The sequence below is a fragment of the Rattus norvegicus genome, chromosome 1 (assembly GCF_036323735.1).
Source record: "Rattus norvegicus strain BN/NHsdMcwi chromosome 1, GRCr8, whole genome shotgun sequence".
NCBI classification, from domain to species: Eukaryota; Metazoa; Chordata; class Mammalia; order Rodentia; family Muridae; genus Rattus; species Rattus norvegicus.
The window spans coordinates 164518292-164536509 of NC_086019.1; the positions used below are offsets into that span (position 1 = coordinate 164518292).

General features: G+C 41.2%; 1 protein-coding gene across 7 annotated transcripts in view; it reads left to right on the plus strand.

Annotated features, from left to right (window-relative positions):
- Fam168a (family with sequence similarity 168, member A) overlaps positions 1-18218 on the plus strand; it is a 146096-nt gene that overhangs the window by 48845 nt on the left and 79033 nt on the right. The gene's annotated exons all lie outside the window — the stretch shown is intronic.

Genomic DNA, 18218 nt, shown 5'->3' on the forward strand with positions numbered 1-18218 from the left:
AATACAGCTTTAAATATTCTGTCATGTATTTGATGCTGTCTTCCCATTTACAGAGGTGATCCTCCTGAAGGTTATTTAGACGAGTGACATTGTTGTCTTAGTTTTTTTTTTTTTTTTTTTTTTTTTTATGATGTGGACCTCATTGTCTTAGTTTCTGTAAATACACTGTTTGCATAATGATGAAGTCACTTTTTTGAATGTGTACTTATTAAGTGATGATATCGTATTACATTCTAAGATAGCTATTAGATTACCAAAAGATGTCAGGTAAGCAGTTGGAAATAGAAGTATGAAATTCAGAAGCAGCAAGACTGGAAGTTAGCTGGCCTCATATTACAGTAGTAAAATACCTGGGTCAGTTAACTTACAAAAAAGAAATACTTACTGGTTTATGTTCCCTAGGGTTCCCATTCAAAACCTGACTGTTCCAAACTCTGGCTTTGCATCTAAGTAGGGATGACACAATATGAGAAGAGCATGTGGCAGAGTAAACCCTTTATATATTGAACTAGGAAGCAGAATGAGAAAATGCAACCAGGGCTCTACAATCCTCTTTGGAGACACACTCCCAAATTAACTTGGAGCCTCCTGTTAGGTTCCATCTCCTAAAGGTACCACCACGACGTCTCCAGTTGTGCTGTGGTTTAGACCAAGCCTTTAACATATAGACCTTTGGGATACTCAGTTAAATCATAGTTATTAGTAGAGGTAAAGCCATGGATATGAGCACCCAGGATATGTTTGTAGATGAAACTGACACAATAATTTAGCCCTGAATACACTGACACTGAAAGTTGAAGTCAAAGACAATGGCCAGTGAGATAGAAAAGCTGAAAGAAAGAGAAGTACAAAGGGGCAGGTGGAGGATGTAAGTAATACGGGGGTTTTTGTTTGGTTGCCTGAAGTCCTAGACTTTAATTATGGTTTGATTCTGGGTAATTGGAATTGGGTAATAAACTTGACCTTCTTAGATCTTAGGGTAGTATTGAAGTGAAGGGTTTGATTTGGTCATTTCTAATTTTTTCCTATTATTATAGTAGATATAACGTAGTTTGCACAAAGCACTTTCATAGATTACATACTGATCTAACCATATCAAGTTGATGTCACCTATATTCTTTTTTAAAAAGATTTATTTTTAATGATGTGTGTGTAACCCATACTGTTAGTGCAGGTGCTTGTGGAGGCCAGAGTCTTTAGATCTCCTGGAACTGAAATTATGGTTGGTTGTGAACTATATGATATGGGTGATGGGAACTATGTGGGAACTTGGGTTCTCTGGAAAAGCAATATGCACTCTTAACCATTGAACACCAATCTCCAGTCCCATTTGTATTCTTATGCACATTTTCAGATGAGATTAAAAAGTTTCAAGATTTCCAAAGTCATATGATCGTTGTCAATTGGAGATTTGAATTCAGGACTGCCTGATTATAAAGTTTCTTTTTCTAATATGTAACAATTACATCATTCCACTAATGTTCTAGAGTCCTGTGATTCTAAGCGCATGGAATTTACTCATTTACTGTATGAATATTTGATGAGAACCTGTTAGTCAGGTTAGAAGTGCTAGATATACAGCTCTTGACCAGAGTCCTAGCTCTCACATTTTAGTGGAGGTGACTGACAGTAAACAAACTAAATAAGACTGAATGATATGTTAATACCATAATAGAAAAGGCAGAATTAAGGAAATAGTATTTTTGGGAGACTGGTCAAGAACAACTTCTCTGAAGAGATTGTTTGGTAGAGACCTGATTGACTTGAAGTAGGAAGCCATGAGTAGATGTGGTGGGAGGAGGTTGGGGATGCAGCTCAGGGACAGAATGCTTTCTTCCTATGTGTAACACTCCGGTTCTATCCCTAGGACGGTAGGGGAATAAAAAAACAAAAACTTCCATAAGCAACAAAATGTTGAGGTTTGGTCTTATGCTGTGTATTGAAATGCTAAGTGTGGACCCCCAAGACCTGGTTGCCCCAGAGAGGAGAGAGTTTGCACCTAGACCCAAGTGACACTATGTGACCTTGTCCCCAAGTTATTTCTGATTGGTAAATAAAGATGCCAGCAGCCAGGCAGAAGAGACATAAGCGGGTTTTAGGGTTCCCTGACCTGGGGGTTGAGAGAGAACTATGAGAGGGAGAAGAAGGTTGCCATTGATTAGGAGTCAAGAAAACATGACTCTGAGGGCTGGCCAACTGGAGTTAAGAGCAGCCCAGATAAAACATAGTAAGTAGTAACTCAGAGTTATTGATAGAATGTAGATTTTAATAGCATAGGTGCTAGATATCTGCCCAACTCTAGTGCTGATTAAGGCTTGTGGTAAATATAAAGGTTATATGTGTCTTTTATCTGGGAACTGAATGATCAAGGTGGAACAGAAACCCCAGATTGGGATTAAATAAATTCTACAAGAACAAAATCCCAGTCAAACCAAACCAAACCAAACCAAACCAAACCAGACCAAACCAAACCAAACCAAACCAAACCAAACCAAACCAAACCAAACCGAAAGGGCCTGTAAGTCTGACTCAGTGGTAGATTACACCCTGTAATATGTGAGGGCCTTAGTTGATTTTCAACGCTGGAAAGGGTGTGGAAAAGCCTAGAAGATGCAGTAGAAGGGAGTTGAGAGCAAAGTACACAGGACAACAGTTTCAAGATAGGAACTAGCCAGGTCTTGAGGATCAGCAAGACCACTGGTTAGACAGGAGGCAGACAAACAAATACAGCTTGGGAGTCACCTAAACTTAGGTGGTTTGGTTCTGACTTCTGTCAATTGATCTGATGTGTGATCTGGACAGATTACCTACTTTTTTGATCTTAATTTATCTATAAATGAAGTCAATAAAATGAAAGTTATTTTGAGAATAAAATAAGAAATATATAAAACAATGTGATCTGGTATATAAATATAACTATTAATTAAATCCATATTTATGCCATACCTAACATTATTGACAACATTTATTCTACTGTCATCAATTGTGCTCAGTTTAATCTTTTTTAATTTCAAATTTTGTTTTAGTTGGCAAATTAAAAATATACTTATTTTTATAATTTTTTAATTATGTATGTCATGTGGGTTTGTGCATGTGAGTTTGGTGTTACAGGAAGCCAGAAGTGTCAAAGCCTCCTGGAGCTGAGATTTCAGACAGTTGTGAGTGGAACTGAACCTGGGTCCTCCGCAAGAGCAGTAGGTGTTTTTAACCTCCACGTCATTGCTCCAACCCTTAATGAGCCAATCTTCTGTCCTTGTTTTGTGCCAGGACTGAACTAGCCACTCTCCCTGAGCTTTTCTTTAAGGTGTTGTAATCGAGAAAAGAAGAAGAAGTGTTGTACTAAAAAGAAAACAATCTGAAAGTGATGACTAGGTATAAAAATGAGAGCGTGGGATCCTGGTAACTGCAGCTCCTGATGTCATTTATTACGGAAAGGAACTGAATGAGCATCTCCGTCATCTTTGTTCATCATTGGAGACTAGCTCTGCTCAGCGCTTCCCAGCCAGACTTCCCGCCGCTCCAAAGCTGCTTGCCATAGGGAAATCAGATAGAAGCCAGGTCCTCTGCCCTTATAAGGCCATCTGCTTTCATCGCTGCAGATGCTGCCTGCCCTTAGCAATCGCAACCCAACGCAACTGGGATGATTTATTCATCCTAAGGTAACATTTGTGCACCAGCCTTCTAGCAAAGTGGGGTATCAGCTTTATACATAATGGAGCATCCAGCGCAGGTGGTGAGCTGTGCTGTAGAGGATGCTTCTTGGCTTGGAAATGGCTGATGGACGGGTGGAGGTAAGTTGTTAGTCCTGAGCTACAGCTGGAAGAAGCACATGAACCTTAGCAGTAAGAACCCATATCCAGCAGAGTCCTCGTTTCTCAAGTGCTTAAGATCACTAATACAAATGATTTTCTTTTATAATTGGTACTGAAGGTCAGACATAGAGCCTTGTACATGATAAGAAAGCACTGTTACTGACTTACATCCCCAACTCCAGGGACCTATGCTTTTGTCTCTCTTTCCCTTCCCCCAACCTCCCCCTAGAGAGAGCTTTGCCTCATAGTTCAGACCAACCCTGAACTCCCCGTGATCCTTTGCCTAGGGCTTCCTTGTGCTGTAATGACCCTCCTTTTTTATCTTACTTTAATTGTTTTTGAATGGTAGGAGCTTGTTATGTAGTCCAGACTGCCTCAAAATTACTATCTTTCTGCCTAAGCTTAACAGGTACTGGGATTACAGGTCTGTGCCACTGTAGGGGTTGGATCCAAGGACTGTTTAAATTTAATATATCAGTGTGTGTATTTTAGGAAAGAAAATCAAGACCCAGAGAAGGATAGGACTTAATGTGAATTTATATAGTAATTTGAAATGTACAGCCAAAATTAGAGCTTTTGTGTTCCTATTCTAAGCGCAGTATTTACCACCCCACATTTTGTTGTAAGTGTTAAGTTTTAAAGCATTCTCCAAGTATGAGATAGCATCTTATCATTAGTTTTTGCTTAGCTGATAGCTTGCTCTGATACCACAAACAAATAACTTATCCCTTTAACCACATGGCAGAGCAAGGTGTTCATTTTTTAAGGTTTAGCTTTACCTTTAATCGTGTGTATAAGCCTGGTGCTCATGGAGGCCCGAAGGCAGCTGGATGCTCTGGGGCTGGAGTTGCAGATGAGGGTGGACTGAGGCCCTCTGCAGTAAGCACAGAAGAGCAGCCTTTAACCGCCCAGCCATCTCTCCAGCCTTGGCTCACTCTTATCTGTGAAATGGGGAAATTTAATACTCATTATAAGTTGTTTTGAGTAGTAATTGAAATGGAGGACATGAAAGCCACTTAGGTAATTTTTAATAATCAGAAGGCATTAACCAAATGCTGATTCAGTTCAACTCAGCAGACGGTGATCAAACGTCTATTTTGTACCAGTTCAGTTTCTTACATGTTGTCTCTTTTACCATGTCGCTCTCTTGTAGCTGCTTCTTATAATAAGGATCTAACTAGTGTGGCAGTATTTTTCCTCCCTGACAAAGAACATTCTATAGTCAGATCTCTAACCAGGAGTAACTGTTACCAAAAACCGAACCAAACCTATATCAACAACAACAAAAACACAAAAAAACAAATAGAAAACCCTAAAACCAAAAATCAAAATAAAACAAAACTCCTTTCAGAAACATCTAGAATATTAGTATGAACTTGTATGTCTAAGTGGGGCTAGTCTGAATTTTTAAAATCAATCAATTAATTAATTAATTTATGTAAATTTCACATCCTGTACTCCAGTCCCACTCATCTCCCTCGCCCTCCATCCATGCAACCTCCTCCCCAAAAGAAAACAACAAAACTAAAATATCTTGCCATAGAGTATACCCTTTGTCACGATTATACCCTTTTGCTCAACTATCTTGCAAAAATATTCATTGGATTGAGTCATTGGTGTGGTTTGAGGGCTTTGGCTTCTGCTGCACCATCGATACTAGAACCTCAATGGGACTCCTCTTGGATATCCTTTTGTTGCTGTGTTATGGAGATCCTGCAGCTTTGGTTCTATAGAACTGGCTCCTTCACTTGCTCCAGAAGTTCTTCTATGGGGTGGATGTTAGGGTGGACCAACTCAGAGCCCTGGATCTGGGCCTGGGTGGAAGCTGAGTTAGTCAGCCTGCCAGCTCTCCTGTACCTTCACCACCAGGGCCAGCTGTCCTGCCTTCATGCCCTCTGAGGGCTGGTGCCTTTCCAGTTACAGCACTTGGGGGAGCTGGGCTATCACAGTAAAGCTGGCCCTGGTGGTGGTGGAGGCAGTGAGCCAGCCCCAAGAGTGTGAGTGAGCATAGGAGAGCTGGCTAGTCTGATTCTTGGCCCTGCCCCTCCTAATAGGTGCTTTGGGAGTTTCTGTTTAGAGGGCGAGTCTGTGACTGTAATCTTTTCACCTCAGAGGGGCTTGGATTGATTTTCTTTGCAGTGTTTGCTCTTAGTGAATTGCTTCTCATTCACCATAGGGTTTAGGCTCTTTAACAAGCCATCTGCTTTTTTGAACCATTTTCTTTTTACCAGCAAGGGCAGGCAGATAGTTCAGAGGAAAAATGAAAATTTTCTGTGGTTCTCCATGGTTTTATAATAGTGGAAAGGCTGCAGGAACATACTGCCCCTGCTTGTTGAAATTCATTTGTGGTTTGTGCCCGTAGAAGGTAGTAGTTTACCAGGTCCTCTGCTGGGCTGAATGAAGAGCTACAGTTTTGGAGTGGGAGTCTGTCGACATGCGCTTTGACTGTGTCGCTTCTGGCCAGAGCTGGCTGTAGCCCTGTAGCCCTGAAGAGCTTTAGGAGTTGGTGTTGCTGCTCTTTTTTTTTTTTTTTTTTTTTTTTTGCCTGCATCTTCCAGTCTTCCAAGTGTTTTTTTCTTTTCCTTCCTTCTCTCCCTTTTCTCACACCCCTCCCTCTTTCTCTCCCTATTTCTCTTCCTTTCCTTCTTTCCCCCTCCCTCCCTCCCTCCCTCCCTCCCTCCCTCCCTCCCTCCCTCCCTCCCTTCCTTCCTTCCTTCCTTCCTTCCTTCCTTTCGTAGCTCAGGCTGGTCTTGAACTTAGTAATCTTCCTGTATCAGTCTCTCTAGTGTTGGGAATCATGGGTGAGAGCCACTTCATTCATCCTGTTGTTCATTTTCCTGTTTGTTCCTTTTTCCTGGTTCCTGTAAGTGATTGTATACACTTCAGCCAGTTGTGGTAAGTGGACATTTTGGTTACATAGTGGAATAGTGTTGAATCTCCAGATCTTAACAGTGTCTTATACTAGCTCTGTGGCTTGACTCTTCGTTTATGCTTGTATATGTATATACTTTTATATGGGGAAATTTGGAGCCAGGATCTTGCTTTGTAGCCCAGGCTGGCCTTGAACTTGCAATCCACCAGATTCAGTCTCCCAAATATTGATACGATAAGTGAGTGTATGCCACCACACCTGGGTTGAGCCGAAGTTCCATCTCTGAGAATGAGGCTGTAAATGTTACCTTGCCTAAGGTTGTAGTGAGGATCAAATGAGAGTAAATAAGAGTACTCAGTAAATCAAGTACTCAGTCAGTTCTCATTAAATATTCTTCCCATCCCCTTGAGAAGCTTATGAGTAGTAATCAGACATTTGTGCAAGTGACTGTGCTTGTTTTATTTAGTTCTAAAAACTAGCTGGAATTTACCATATCTATTGAGAATTGGGAGGTTAAGGAGTTAGCGGCTTCATGTCTTCATTGACCAAGATTGATATTCTGATATGGCAATATAACCGAATCTTTGTGTCTTAAAGGAGGCCAAAGGAGAGGAAAGGAAAGAACCTGAAAATAAAGGCTCCGAGATGTTGGTTTCCTCGGGGAGCTCATTCCGATGTCCCTAGTAGCTACAGGTCTCTTAGAGATAGAGCACTCTGCTTTACAGTAAGCTACAAGTGGTACCTGGGGTTGGTAAGCAGAACTGATTTAAGAGTTGTATATGTTATGAAAGATGGTGGCCATCAGCCTTCCCCTTCTCCTTCCTTAGGCTGGTCTCCCTGCTCTTGCCTGTGTTCCATTGACACTTTTTTTTTTTCCAGTTTCTCAATCCTTCCATTTTCATTTTTGTTCTGTCCTATTCTAAGCTTTCTTTTATGTTGTATGTTCTTGCCTGACAAACTTCTCTTTTTAAAACCCCTCAGGCACTGTTGTTTTCTGTGGAGTCTTCTCTGATTCTAGCAGGATGAGAACCCCCTCTAAGTTTGTCTAGAATTTTTAACTTAAAAACCAAAACCAAAAACCCTGTGTTGTGTCTCCTAATGCTTTGTTTATAACCCTTTAGTTCCTTCACGCTACAGAAGAGCCATTGCAGATTCCTTCATTTTACATGTCTTTGGAATCAGCGTACGTGCAGGAACAGTGCCTCATTTTACTGGACTCAGAATTTTTATTTGTTATAATTCTTGATGAAGCAAATACCTCTTAGTGAAACAAGCCTGGTGTGGGGAGATGAAGACGCAGCTTAGTTGGTAGAGCGGTTGCCTAGCACAAACTGAGATTTAGTTCAGCTGGTAAATGCTTAAACAATTCCCATACCTCATCGCAGCATTCCAGGAGCGGAAGCAGGAGGATTAGAACTTTAAGGTCATCCCCAGATTAGTTCAAGGCAGCCTGAGGGCTGGAATAGAGGCCTGAGCCACCACACCTGGCCAGTTACTTACTGTCTTGGTTTTCAGTATAGATCCCCTGGTTTGCTCTTTCCCGAGAAGGGAAAGTCTCTGCTCTCCTGGACTTGGGCAGGGAGTCTAGTTTTTTCATTGCTTTATTTATTTATTTTTTAATAAATATATAATAAATATATAATATATATAAAATAAATATTATAATGTGTGTGAGTGTTCTGCCTGCATGTATGTCTGTGTACCATGTATGTGCCTGCTTGGTGTGAAGGCCAGAGAGGGCACCAAATTCTCTGGAACTTGAGTTATATTGGTTATGAGCCAACTTGTAGGTGCTAGGAATTAAACCTGGTTCCTCTGAAAGAACAGCAAGTGCTGTTTGTTAATCACTGAACCATCATTCCTGCCCCTTAACTGCTTTAAAAAAATACATTAAATGTATTTTTGCATTTTGTGTGTGTGTGTGTGTGTGTGTGTGTGTGTGTGTGTGTGATATGTACACTCACACAGAAACAGATACATCATTATTAAAAAATTAATGGGTGCATACAGAAATCAGAGACAGCTTTCAGGAATCTATTCTCTTCTTTCACTATGTGGGTCCTAGAGAGCTAACTCAGGTTATCAGGTCTAGCTTTTAACAGCCGATCCATAACTTTTGTGCAAGTGTGTTGCTCACTGACCCATCTCCTCAGCCTTATTGCTTTTTCTTTCCTTTTTTTTTTTTTTCTTTTTTTGGAGGTAGGGGTGGGGGAGAGTTTTTAGCATAAGCTGCCCTTGAACCATGGATTTAACCTCCTACCTCAGCTTCCTTGAGTAGTTTCAATTACAAGTGTACCACCACACCCAGATGAGTTCATTTTTTAAAAATAATTATGTATCTGTTTCTGTGTTAGTGCACGCTGTATGTGAACAGGTGCCTATGGAAGACATAGGAGGGTGTTGGATCCCCCGGAGCTGTAATTATAGGCAATTATTAGCTGTGTATGTAGTCGCTGAGAGCTGCCCTTGAGTTTTCTGAAAGAGCAGCAAGGGCTCTTTGCTGTTCAGCCATCTCTCTATCCTCTTGAGATCAAATTCTTTATTGTTTTTTGTTTTTTCTTCCTGGGACAGGGTTTCAGTGTAGCCCTGGCTGTCCTGGAACTCACTCTGTAGACCAGACTGACCTTGAACTCAGAGCTCCACCCACCTCTGCTTCTGAGTGCTTGAATTAAAGGGGTGCACCACCACCACCTGGCTTGAGGTCAAATTCTTAAAATTAGAGAGCAGATGAGGAAGAATCCTTATTTAATCCTTGTTGCCCCGTGACCAGTAGTCATTTGAAGGCCTGAGAAAGTAAATGAATGTCCATGTTTGCTTGGAAAAATAAGATTGTCAGAGCCTGGGGACTCATTCTTTCCTTAGACACAATTTCTGTTCTTTGATTATGTGTATTTTTCTTAAATCAGTGATCTCTCAAAGGGAAAGAAATCAAGGCCAACAGTAGGAGAATTAGACAACAATGCTTTGATGTGTTAGTAGGCAGTCTTCCCTGCAAAGGGCCAGCAGAGGACTTCTCAGTCTGTTTTTCCAGTTTATATAAAGAAGCAGATAAGTCTTAGGTTGGACTTGCAACTAGCTAATTTCCCTTCCCCCCATTTGTTTGTTTGTTTGTTTGTTTCCTAATATCAGTCCCCCTCATCCCAGTGCCTTCACACACTTGTCCCCCACCCTCTTCCTCTTCTCTTATGAGAAGGGGGAGCCTTCTCAGGTAGTATTGCCCCACCTTGGCACATTAAGTCACTGTAGGACGAGGTGCATTCTCTCCTGCTGAGGCCAGACAAGGTGGCCTAGTTAGGGGAGTTGGATCCGCAGGCAGGCAACAGATTTAGGGACAGTCCCCTGCTCCAGTTTTTGGGGAACCCACATAAAGACTAAGCTGCACATCTGCTACATTATGTGTGGGGCGGCCTAGGTCCTGCCCATGCTTGCTCTTTGGTTGGTGGTTCAATCTCTGGGAGCTCTAAAGGTCGAGGTTAGTTGACTCTGTTGGGTTTCCTGTGGAATTCCTATCCTCTTCAGGTCTCTCAATCCTTCCTCCAACTAGACTCCTCGAGCTCCATGTAATGTCTGGCTGTGGGTCTCTGCATCTGTTTTGGTTAGCTGACAGGTGGAGTCTCTTAGAAGACACTTATGCTAGGATCCTGTCTGCAAACATTACAGAGCATAATTAATAGTGTCAGGGACTGGTTTTTGCCTATGGGTTGGGTCTCAAGTTGGGCCAGTCATTGGTTGGCCATTCCCTCACTCTCTACTCCATCTTTGTTCCTGCATATCTTATAGGCAGGACACATTTTGCATTGAAGGTACTGTGGTGTCCTTATCCCTCCACTGCCAGGCTTGCCCATATTAGGCTCCATATTCCCCACTGCTAGGAGTCACAGCTAGAGTCACCCCAAAGGGACTTCAGGGGAGACTAGCTAATTTCTTTAATGTATACTATAGATATATAGTTGCATTTCTAGTTTGGCAAGAGAAATGCTTAAACTGTCAAATAGAAGTGTTTTCTGAGTTTCTAGTATAGACGACTGTTCTAGAAAACTTCCAGGAGAACTTCCTTGTGTGTTAGGAAAAATGTTAGACTCTTGCAACATTCTCTCTCGGGCTAAAAGGCTGAATGTATTTAGTCAGTTTTCACAACAAATTTATATACCTCTGATGAGCTCTTGCTGTCCTAGGAATAGTGATAGGTATTGGGGAAGGCCTGTGGAGGACTCTGAGGCTGGGTAGAAAGAGCTACAAGTCACCTGTTTGCTTCTCTAGAGCTGGGAACAGGAGTGCTAGTTTTGGCATAGGTTCAGTTTATCTATAAAATAGGAAGCTGAGCTACATAGCATTCTCCTTCACTATTCTACGTTTAGTCATGACCTAGTAGAGGGGGCAAAACTCACACTAATAATTAGAAGAGGTTAATTCGTGTGTGTGTGTGTGTGTGTGTGTGTGTGTGTGTATGTGTGTGTGTGTGTGTGTGTGTGTGTGTCTGTCTGTCTGTCTGTCTGTCTGTCTGTATTCATGTGCATGCATATGAGTACTCCTGTTGGTATAGAAGCCAGAGAACAACCTCCAGCATCAAGATCTCTACTTTTGAAACAAAGTGCTCATTAGCTTGGAGAGCTATACTGGCTGACTGGTGAGACCTAGACCTTCTCTTTCATTGTTGGGATTACAAAGCCTACTTTCACACCATTTTTACATGGCTATTGAGGATCACAGTTAGATCCTTATGCTTGCAATGCAAATACATTATTGACTAAATTTCTCTGTAGTCCCTAAATGGGTTAAATTGAATGTAAAGAATTGTTAACTAGGCAAAAGCCAATTAAATACTAAAAAGAATAAAATAATTATTTCTAAGATGCAATAGAAGTACTAACTATGGAACAAGGACTACTAGACCAGGGGCTGAAGAGCAAACTCTACTCTTCTTTCTCCTCCTCCTCTTCCTCCTCTTCTTCTTCCTCCTCTTCCTCCTCCTCCTCCTCCTCATCATCATCTGTTTTTGTTTATTGTTGTTGTTGTCTTTTTGTCTGTTTTTCTTTTTTAAGATAGAGTTTCCTGTGTAAACCTGGCTGTCCTGGGGTTTCCATATATATCCCCAACTGTCCGGAACTTGATCTGTAGACCAGGCTGGCTTTGGAACTCAGAGATCAACCTGCCTCTTCCTTCCAAGTGCTGGTATTAAAGGCCTGTGCCATCACCACCCAGCAAGGGAAGGAACTTAGAAGAAAGTGTTCATCAGCAAACTAGGTAGTCTAAAGCATTGTAACTCCATGGCTATGGTGAAGAGAAAACTGGCATAGAGGGTTCTTGTCTCAGAATCTAGAGAGTCACTGTACGGCAGTCTCTTGAGACCCTGGCATATTACTTTACTTTCTTCCTTAGATAAATCATACCAGAAAGGCCTCTTCTCCACCCACTTGTAGTCTCCTACCAGCATCCTCTATTGGCAGAACCTAAGAAGCACTTAGCTGGAAAAAGAGGAGTGTTGTATGAAGGGTGGAATTCTAATATCATAGTAAAGCAATGGAGAATTGGCTGGGAATGATAAGACTGTAAATGGGAACTTTGGAGATAAAAATAAAAGAACGACACTAGATTCTGGTTTCATCAGATGACCTTAAAGCTGTTCTCTGGTCTCTATGCTTTGACTTTTGGATGCCTCTAAGAATTCTGTAAGGAAAATGGAAGATGAGACTGTTAGTCATTTTCTCAATGTTGTGACAAAGTGTCTGACAAAGGTAACTTGAAGGAACCGAGGGAGGAAGGGTTTATTTTGACTCACGGTTTGAGAGGATAGCCAGTTATGTCATGGCAGACATGATAGCAAGAGCAGGAATAAGAGGCAGCTGACCACACTGTATCTGCAGCCAGGAGCCAGAGAGATGAATGCTAGTGCTCAGCTTGCTTTCCCCCTGCTATTCAGTCTGGAACCCCAGCCTATAGAGTGGTACTACCCATAGAGTGGGTCTTCTGCCTCAGTGTACCCAATCTAGAAACTCCCTTCCAAACATTCCCAGAGATTTGTCTTTTAGCTGAATCTAGAACCTGTCAAGTTAGCAATCAGAGTCCTTGAACCCAAATGGTTGGAATTCAGACTTGCCAGACTCAGACCTAAAGAGGATTAAAAGATTGTATAGGCCAGTTTTGCAGACTGGTCCATGAGCATTTGTTTGTTGGTAAGTCTTTCTTTGTAGCTTATACCAAGGAATTTGAAAAGTAACATCATGATCACACTTTCCTAAAAGCCAGTGACAGGGCTGGGCTAATAAATGTTATATCTACTGCTTACTTCTCCAGTGGCGTTTGGGCTGTAGGGAATTGAATACATAGTAAACCATTAACAGGGCATACATGCTAAGCTGGTAATAAACTTATGTGATGATTCCTTTTTATGATGAGGCATAAAAGTGTGTTTTTATAATACAGAATATGAAAGTGCTCCTATCAGTATAATTTATGAACTGTTCTATTTTGTGATAGGATCCATGACTAAGGCAACTCTTATAAAGGACAACATTTAATTGGGGCTGGCTTACAGGTTCAGTCCATTATCATCAAGGTGAGAGCATGGCAGCATCCAGGCAGGCATGGTACAAGAGCAGCTAAGAGTTCTGCATCTTGTTCCAAAGGCAAACAGCAAAAGACTGACTCTTCCATACTGGGTGGAGCTTCAAAGTCCACGCACAGTAACACACTTCCTCTAACAAGACCACATCTATTCCAACAAGGCCACTCCAAATAGTACCACTTCCTTGGCCAAGCTTTTTCAACCCTGTCAGCTTCCCACTCTGCCTTGGAATATTTTCTGGTGATGTTAATATAAATGAAAACTTGTATCAGTGCCCTCTAATTATTTTTAGGTAGTCCTCTGTAGCCTCTGCATTTGGTATACTGGAAAGTCTCTGACATAGCAAACATGAGTCCTAATGACCCAGTTCCTGAATAGCTTAGGCTGGAGTAATAAAAAAAATAAATAAATCACCATAAAGTTGCTTTCAGAATTGCCAACTAAATAGCATGGTGGCATCTGTCCCCATCCCTTCCCTTCACATATACGCCTTTTTAATTAATTGGGGAAAGCTCTTTCGTAGATGATGAACCCACGCACTTCTAAATATAAGACTCAATTAGGGATTGGGTTGAAGCCCAGTGATCTTAGTATGTATGAGGGAGGCTCTGTGTTCTTTTTCCAGCACCCATTCCCAAAAACTGTTGTTGATTTCTTAAGTCTTAAGTTTCTGTTCTATTGCTGTGATTGTGAAAGAAAGCATTTAATTGGGGCCTTTTTATACTTTTAGAGGCGTGGTCTATTATTATTATGGTGGGGAATATGGTGGTGAGCATGGTAGGTATGGTGTTGGAAGTAGTAGTTGATCCTGATCTCTAGGTGGGAGACAGAGAGACAGAGACAGACAGGGCCTGGTGTGAGCTTTGAAAAACTCAAAACCCACCCCCAGTGACACTTCATCCAACAAGCCAGCACCTTCTAATTTTTCTAATCCTTTCAAATAGTGCTACTTCCTGGCCATTGGGCATCAGACATGTAAACAGTTCTTATTCAAGCCACCACATTCCACTTTCTGGCTCCCAAAGGTAAATTATAATGCAAAAATGCATTCAGTCCAACTTCAGAAGTCCCCATAGTCTTTCATAGTCTTAACACTGTTTAAAAGTCCAGAGTTTCTTCTGAGATTCATGGAAGTCTCTAACTATATCCCCCACACCATGAAATCAAAATGAAAATGCAGATCATGTACTTTCAATATATAATGGCACAAGAGGAAGGGGAACATAGTGAGGAAATTATTGCCCCAAAGGAAGACCTAAAGCTAGAAAGGCAAATTCTGCATTTCTGTGTCTAATTTCTAAAGTCTCTTCAAATCTCAGACTCCTTTCAGCTTTGTTGCCTGCAATGCACTTCTCTCTCTTGGGTTGGTTCCACACCCTGACATCTCCAACATCATGGGGTCTCTAACACGATTTCAGGTTTCACCTTCACAGCTTCATATAATGGCTTCTCTGGGCTTCCATACAGGGATACCCTGACACATTGTGGTTTCGGTGGCTTTCCTTAGCCAAGAAGGACGATTTCAGAACCTTGGTCTTGTATTCTTGACTCTAACGTCATAGCCATGTAGCTAAAGCTGCTAAGTTTTCCTGCTTGATGGGGCTGGAATATGGCCGCCTCCTTCAGTAACCTTCGCACCAGCTTTTTATTGCTGGTGGTGTCCTTTACTGAATAAGCTTTCTTTGATTCCTTTCCCACACCAGAAGCTTAGCTGTGGGGGGTCTTGTCCTGAGGTCACTGTTCTCTTTACCTCCATTTAGTGTCAGGCTTTGCTTAAGACTTTTCATCTCCTTGAGCACTGGATTTGGTTCCAACAAAACATGAACTGGTGCTCCCTTTCTCCTCAGACTTTATTTTTGTATTTATTTTTGTCTGGTTTGCTGTTTTCATTATGCCTCTGCATTAGAGTGACTACTAATAACCATAGGACACAGTTAATACTAGGCTGTCTTTAAATCTCCTCTGCCAATGCCATTAATCAGAAACTCTTCTAGTTATGTTAGTCTCAACATAGATTTTTAGGACAAGGACAAAAAGCAGCCACAATTTTTGCCAGAATATCACAAGAATGGTCTCTAGGCCGCTAATATTTTCCCCTCTGAGTCTTCTTGAACAGTTCTCTCGCATTTTACATCATCTTCAACACTGTCTTCTGTGTTCCTACTAGGATGACCCAGTATACAGCTCCACCTAAGATCCAACTACTTTTCTAGTCCAGAGTCCCAGTGTCTTACATACTCTCTAACAAAATGCGTGGCCAAGCCTGTCACCAAATATACCAGGCCCTGGTACCATCTGCTGTCTTAGTCTTTGTTCTATTGCTGTGAGGAGACATCATGACCATAGCAAGTCTTATAAGAGAAAGCATTTAATTGGGGGTTTGCCTACAGTTTCAGAGGCTTAGTCCATTATCATCATGTTTGGGAACATGGTAGCAGGTACAGCATGGTGCTGGAGGAGTACTTGAGAACTACATCCTGATCTATAGGCAGAGAAAGAGACAGAGACACAAAGAGACAGAGACAGAGACACAAAGAGAGACAGAGAGACAGAGACAGACTGGGCCTGGTGTGGGTTTTTTTTTTTTTTTTTTTTTTTGGTTCTTTTTTTCGGAGCTGGGGACCGAACCCAGGGCCTTGCGCTTCCTAGGTAAGCGCTCTACCACTGAGCTAAATCCCCAGCCCCCTGGTGTGGGTTTTTAAAACCTCAGAGCCTACCCCGAGTGGAACATGTCCTTCAACAGTATCCATACCTTCTAATCTTTCTAATCCTTTCAAGTAATCCTGATATCACTTCCTGGTCACTAAGAATTCTAATATATGAGCCTATGGGGGCTATTCTTATTCAAACCACCACAGCCTCTAACAAGTTATACCTCCATTTCTTCTTTTCCATGGGTTTGGCACATGACAACAGAGGATAAAGTCATTGAATAGGACATCTGAATTACACAAAGGGACTAAGTTTCATTTTAGACAAGGTGTCTTTTGGTGATGGGCTTTTTGTACTTAAGTATTATGATTTCAGTGAAACATTTTGAGGTGACTGCTGAAGAAACTAGGTCAATGCAGGTAGTATTTGTGAAATTAACTATTAACGAGGCAATGAGAAAGTCAATTCTGCCCGTTTTGTGTCCTAAAATTCTAAAAGAGGTTAATTACAGGAAGGCCCTGGAGCCATATGTTCCCTTGTCATGGAAAGAGCCCTGTTTTAGAGTGATGTGCTCTCTTTGCAATGGTGTCTAGATAGACAGTAGAATATACCTGAATTTATTACTTGAGCCTTTTTGTGTTATATCCAAAGTTATAGACAGTTAGGTTTAAATAGTATTTTAGTTGTAACTTAAGCAAATATGTTGATAAGCTCCTCTTCCTTACCTGTGATCAACACTAACAGTATTACTTATCACATGTGCTCTAGACTCTGTGCTGCTCTCCCCTCTGTCCATTGTGTTCAGGTCACACTCACTGTCTCTCAGTTTCTGAGTTCCTGACAAGCTCTTTTCTGCTTTAGTTTCTTTGTCTTTGTTATTTTTGCCCTAAAATGTTTGCTTGCTTTTTTTTCCTCCTCCCACTACTATAATTATTCTTTGTTTACTGCTGGCTTAAGTGCTGCTGCTTCGGACTGGCCTTTTTGACTTAACAGTGTTTGAACAAATGTTATTACTTCCACATGAACATTTGTTAGCTGCAATGACAGGATCTGTAAGTATGTCTCACCTACACTTCTGGATTGTATAAAGTCTGTGAGGACCAGGTTAATGGTGGAGTAGTACATAATGTCATTCTCTATCTATGCCGGCTGGCGTTATGTGGATCCATGTGGGACTGCCCAGTCCACTGTGTGTGGTGCCCTAGCCGGGCTGGTGGTACTTCAGAGATCCTCCTGGCTCTGCTGCCTTTGTTCTGGGGTTACTGGCATGTACCACCACATTTAGCTTTCCATGTGGGTGCTAAGGATTAGAAGTTCGTTCCTCTGCTTGCACAGTAGAACATTTTAGCCACCTCCAAGAGAAACCTTATACCAATTAGTTCTCATTTCTTATTTTGGCAGACACACACACTTTTTTTTTTTAATTAAGTGAAAGTTGCCTATCTAGATGGGAAAATTATTGAATCTTTTTGTGCATTAGTTGGAAATATGATAATATTTATCAGATAGCTGAATGTGTAATGTAGGAGGAGAAAAAGTGTTATGGGGTCTAAAGTCTGGTGTGGTAGCACATGTCTGTGATCCCAGCATTCTGGAGGCTGAGGCGGAGAAGTGGGTAAAATCAAAAACAGCCTAGGTTAAAGATTGAGCTCTTCAAATTTAAAATATATATGTATATATGTATTAAAATATACATATAAATTTAAAATATACATATATGTATATATATTTTCAATTGGTATGTAATTATTATTTATTATTATTTTTTACAAAGAAAGGCTTAGAATTATATCTAACACTTGTAAATAATGTCTGTGTTATGGCTTCATTACTGAGTTCAGTATTGCTGTGACCATATCTTGCCCAGCTAGCACAGGACTTGGCACATGTGGCACTTTTCTCAGTTTCCTAAGGCTTTTATCAGGTGTCACTGTTTGAGGGATCTCAATATGAAACTAAAAATGCTGTCCTTGTTCTTTAACTGTTGATAGTCTTATGGTAGAGGTAGACATTTAGATTATGAAAATAGACTGGAAAATGAGCTTGTTCTCATCTATATCTAGTACTTTATATATGTAATGATAGTTTTATATTATTTATTTTCAGGCTAATCCTGTAAATTGTGTTCGTGCATGTGCGTGCGTGCGTGTGTGTGCGTGTGTGTGTGTGTGTGTGTGTGTGTGTGTGCGTGTGCGTGCGCGTGTGCGTTCATGCATGTACTTATAAGTGTTCATATGTGGTGGGCATAAATGTGTATCAAGGTTCACATGCGTGTTTTGCATGTGTCTATAAATGCCAGAGATTGAAGTCGGGCATC